The sequence below is a fragment of the Hemicordylus capensis genome, chromosome 6, assembly GCF_027244095.1.
Source record: "Hemicordylus capensis ecotype Gifberg chromosome 6, rHemCap1.1.pri, whole genome shotgun sequence".
NCBI classification, from domain to species: domain Eukaryota; kingdom Metazoa; phylum Chordata; class Lepidosauria; order Squamata; family Cordylidae; genus Hemicordylus; species Hemicordylus capensis.
The window spans coordinates 31778587-31784124 of NC_069662.1; the positions used below are offsets into that span (position 1 = coordinate 31778587).

Here is a 5538-nt window from a genome sequence, read left to right on the forward strand (position 1 = left end):
CTCCCTTCCCAAAAGGGATTTCCTCCCAGAAGGCTCTGGGAGGAAGGCACATTCATTCAGTGGGGAGCTGCTGCCAAGAACGTTGGTGGTTGCTGAGGGAACTGGGGGGAAATGTGGCTGCTCCTCCTCCTTGCTCCACTCTCCAAGGTGGAGAAGGAGGAACAACTTCTGCTGCCACCCTGCATCCTGACACCTGTCAAAGGAGAGGATGGGAGGGAGCAGTGACTCCCCTCATTAACCACCTGCGTTATACCCTCCTTCCCCATTCCAAAAAGCTGAGCCCAGGGAAGGTGCTGAGGAGCAAGTGGGAGGGTTGGAACATCATCAGGAAATGTGTGGAGGTGGGAAGAATGCTATGGTTGCTTCCCAGGAGGGTTGCCCCAGGGCCCCCGCAATGTGGCACTGTCCCTGGAGGTTGTGTTTCTCTAATGGCCTTTTGGATCAAAATGAGTGACAGACTAACTGGAACTCAGTTTGGAATTGCTATACCAAACTGGCTAAATGCCTGCTAAAAAGGAAAGGGGGAAGAGAAGAAGGCTCCACTGTTCTCTCTTCCATGTCCCTTCTATGTCCCTACTGCTACTGATGATTCATAGCAAATAAAGGAAGGGGCTAGAGTGAAAGAGCCAAAGCCTGTGGTCAAATGACTACAATGAGGTCTTCATCTTTCCTCCCTCTGCCGTATTTTGTCACTCATTGCATATGATGTCTTGTGGTAGCAAAAATGACTTGTCTCCTTAGATAAGCAGGGTCTGCCCTGGTTGCATATGAATGGGAGACAAGAAGTGTGAACACTGTAAGATATTCCCCTCAGGGGATGGAGACACTCTGGGAAGAGCAGAAGGTTTCAAATTCCCTCCCTGGCAGCATCTCCAAGATAGGGCTGAGAGAGATTTCTGCCTGCAACCTTGGAGAAGCCACTGCCAGTCTGTGAAGACAATACTGAACTAGATAGACAAATGGTCTGACTCAGTATATGGGGGAAGAATGGAAGGAACACTTCCTCCCATTTTTCTCCTACTCCTGGAACAGAAGAGAAAATGGGGAGAAGGCATTCCATCTGTTCCTCTCCCTTTTCATTATTTCACAAACTTGAAAGGAGGAGGGCAGGACATGGAGGGGTTGATGAGGAGTGCCTGCTGGGCTCGAATTAAAAATCCCAGCCCAATGTGCATCCACAGCCATTGCCTCTTTTGTACTCAAAACAAGGTCAGGGGAAATGGGAGGATGCTGAAGATCCAGGGCACCTAGCAACACACTCAAGACATGTATCCCAGGGACCCAGGGCTAGTAATGCCCATGTACTAGCCCATGTCCTGGGAGACAGAAAGTAATAGAAAAACAATCATCCCACTTACTTTTTCTTGCTTCTCTTTCCCCTTTCAACTCCATCACAGCTGTCAGTATGGAAAGATTGGCGTGGAGAGAGGAAAGAGAAGCTGGTCAGGAGAGTGAGAGATGGACCTGGAGAGCGGAGCCTCTTCTGTCCCTACTCTACTTTAGTATGTCCTTTTATCTACATAAAGCCATCCAGTATCTTGATCACACTAAAGAATATGGCCAACAGTAGTCCTCAGTTCCTGGTATGTCTCCCCATCAACTCATTAGGTGGTCTTAGACAAACCATTATGCTCATAATCTCTACAATATGAGGGTAATAATATTGGCTTAGCAGGGCTTCTCAACCGGCCCTCCTGCAGATGTTGGCCTATAACTCCCATGATCCCTGGCTATTGGCCACTGTGGCTTGAGATTATGGGAGTTGTAGTCCAAAAACAGCTAGGGTGCTTAAATTGATCACACCTGGCTTATAGTATATTTCTGAGTTGAAATAAGAATTACTGAGAGAGACTATATGAAGCACTTTGAGTACCTGAAATACACTGTATTATTATGAAGATGATGATGATTGCATAATTAAGCTAAATGTTTGAGTAATGTATAATTGACATCTTTAAATTACAGATGATTTCAGGCAACGTTTCCCATTAGTACAAGAGTCACTTCTTGTTTCTGTAATTATTGTTCAGTTGCTTATCATTAAATGGAATGGCTGACATACAGTGCTACATTATATGCACGTTGCAACATAACATTCTCACAGTTGCACAAGAGCGCTTTTGTGCTACATGCAAGAATTTGCAAATGCAGTTGCACAATTGCCAGTCATGATTTCCAATGGCCAGCAATTGCATGTAGCATGCCCCTTCACAATTCTTGTATGTAGCACATCAGTGCTCTTTCACAACTGTGCAATTGTTATATTGTGATTGACATGCATGTAACATTGCACAGTATGTCAGCCAATAAATGAAATGTGTACTTTTTAAAGGTCTATTAGTATCAGCAATAGAACATGAAATCTAATTTACGACAACATCCAGAATGGACAAGATAGCTTATTCCATCATTTATGTTTGAACTCAGTCTCAAGGCTTATCTAACGGGAGGTTTCCAGCCCACATTTTTCCTCAGTGCTTCTTTTACTTCATTATTTCTCAGGCAATAGATGAGAGGGTTGAGAGCTGGAGTGACCACAGCATAGAAGATGGACACTATTTTATTGAGGTTAAATGGATGGATTTTTCTAGGCCGGGCATACATGAAGACAGTTGTTGAAAAGAAGATGATGACCACAGTGAGATGGGAGGCACAAGTTGAGAAGGCCTTTTTTTTTCCCCTGGGTTGTGGGGATGCGAACAATTGAAGTGATGATGAAGAGGTAGGACAGGACAGTGACAAAGAGAGGGATCAGAAGGATGACCAAGGCCAAGATGAAATCCACCAGCTCAGCCATTGACATGTCCGTGCAGGAGAGATTGAGTACTGGGGAGATATCACAGAAAAAATGATTGATGACCCCAGGCCCACAGAAGTTCAGTCGTGAGATGAAGGTGACCTTGACGAGGGAGATAGAGAAGCCACAAACCCAAGGAAGCAGACCTAGCTGGAAGCATAAACTTTGGGTCATGATCACTGGATAACGAAGAGGATTGCATATGGCTACATAGCGGTCATATGCTATTACAGCTAGGAGGACACACTCAGTACACATAAGCGAGATGAAGAAGTAGAGCTGGGCCATGCAACTGTGGAAGGAGATAATTTTGCTCTGTGACCAGAAGTCCACCAGTAACTTGGGAAGCGTGACACTGATATACCAGATTTCCAAGAAAGACAAGTTTCCCAAAAAGTAATACATAGGTTTATGAAGGTTTTGGTTAACTTTTACTACTGAGATAATGATGAGATTCTCCAAGACTGTTAGTATGTAGATGAGGGGAAAAACACAAAAAAGAAAAATCTGGATCTCTAGTTGAGTGGGAAACCCCAGAAGGATGAATTCAGAAATGATAGTCTGATTTTCCATCTCCAAAATATTATTATTGCTTTTGAGCTGTATATACCAACAACGGAATTCTAGACCTAAGGAATAAAAGGGCAAATCATACTAAATTTCAATTTCCAACATAGAGGGGGGAAATACAATAAAGCAGACATATAAAAGTGGAATCTAGCCATGGTGATGAATTTTTTAGTTCCATTGGTTTCACACAAAGAAATTTAATCATGTACTTAGGTTCCATTGAAATTCATTAGTCTTAAATATGTTTAGGTTTGACTCAAGTGTGGCCATAAGTTTAAGATACTTATTTAGGTCTAAAATATATGGAGACACTCAAGCCAAAGTAAAGGATTTTAAAGGTCTATGGATTTTAAACTCTTGGTTTAAAACAAGGTTGAACATATCCCACTTGAGAAGGAAAATAAAATAAAGCTTGTGTACAGTGTTCTGCAATTCCATCTCCCAGGTTAAGATTTACTTGAATTAGGTTAAGTGCCCTGTGGTACTATGCAGGTTTGGCACTACAAGTCAAGGAGGCCCCACATCATGCTGCCTTAATACTGTAATCATTCTTTATATCCATAGTTACTTACACCAGCACCTGTTCCTTCCATGTCTTGTGGAGATGGGGGAAAGCATAGAGGCTAAACAGACAAGATTTTTTTCTAGATTCAGAAAAACCAAGCACTCACTCTTCTCAATATCTCTACTTTTGTGGGGGGGGGGGTGGGGGTAGAAAGTATCCCCAGGATACTACAGATGTAATGTATCATTCTGCTATTGGAGTAACAAATACCCCATGTGACTCCATTTTTAAAACCTGGGGGCTACATTAAGCATGACACCAACTGCACAGTAAAAAAAAAACACAGTTCCTTATTATTCAACTCTTTAAGGAAAGGGGTTAAATAACAAAGAAGGCAGTGGGGTATATGCCACCCCACAAGCTTATTGGCACCACTAAAACAGCAAAGATCTTGTGTATTCAATCCCTGTGCTCCTTTCTCACAAGAGATGGAAGGAATAGGTTCTGGCCTAAGCATCTATGGACATAAATAATGCTTGTAGTATTATGACAGCATTTGGGGGGGGTCTCTTTGACCTCTAGCATTGTAAGTGCAATATGAGTTGTCTGTACCTCAATATCTGTATTAGTAAAAACTGCAATTTTATCACTACTACTACTACCACCACCAGTTACTACTACTACTACTATATCACTTTTCCAAAGCAGTTTACATAGAAAAAATAATAATATATAAATATGATGGTTCCTTGTCACCAAAGGGCTCACAATCTAAAAAGAAACATAAGATAGACAGCAGCAACAGCCACTGGAGGGATGCTGTGATGGGGCTGGATAGGGTCAGTTGCTCTCTCCCTGCTAAATGTAAGATAATCACTACTTTAAAAGGTGCTCTGTTGATCAGTTAGCAGTGGTTTTATTTTAGAATACATTGCAAGGAGGTGGTGCATGAAACACCACAGGGGACTTGACCGCATTAAGGTTGATCCTGACCTGGAAGATGGGGTCGTAGAGCAATGAACACTAATATTTTTCTTTCTTCTAAAATGAGGTACATTCCATTTGAGATAATGAGAGACTTTGAGTTAATGCACATGCTTAGATCTTAGGAATGTGTGTGTGTGTGTGTGTGCGTGCATGTGTGTATACCAAATAATATAAAATAATAACTATATGAGCGAGAGAGCGAGAGAGAGCGCGAGAGCGCATGCGCAATGCTTTTAACATGATCGTTAATAACATGCTGGTTACTTGACCAGGAAATCTAAGAACTTTTGAAGCTGCAAAACAGCTTATCCACTTTTGCTGTTAAAGTCAGCATGCAGGAAGGCAGAAAGATGTATCATAAAAGGAAAAATTTTAAATATGTGTATGCTTATTTATTTAATTTCTGCCACCCCACTGCTCCTCGCTAACATACACTCACATCAACCACCTTGCCTCCTGCCACCACTAGAGATTTGCGAACAAGTTCGTTTCCTAACCTGTTTGACATAGAACTGGTTCAGTTCGATGGTTCAAAATTGGACCGAGGCGCCCCCCCCTCGATTCTTTTCAATATTGAACCGACGTTCCTGGCCTGTTCAGCGGGGTCTAATTTTAAAACATTTATTTATTTACTTGCCCCCTCTGGGGGGCTTCTCTGAGGCTGGGGGGGTGTCTACAG

General features: G+C 42.4%; 1 pseudogene; it reads right to left on the reverse strand.

The window, feature by feature from the left end:
- Positions 1 to 2436: 2436 nt before the first annotated feature.
- LOC128331212 (olfactory receptor 6B1-like) lies at positions 2437 to 3370 on the reverse strand (annotated as a pseudogene).
- Between the last annotated feature and the right edge of the window lie 2168 nt (positions 3371 to 5538).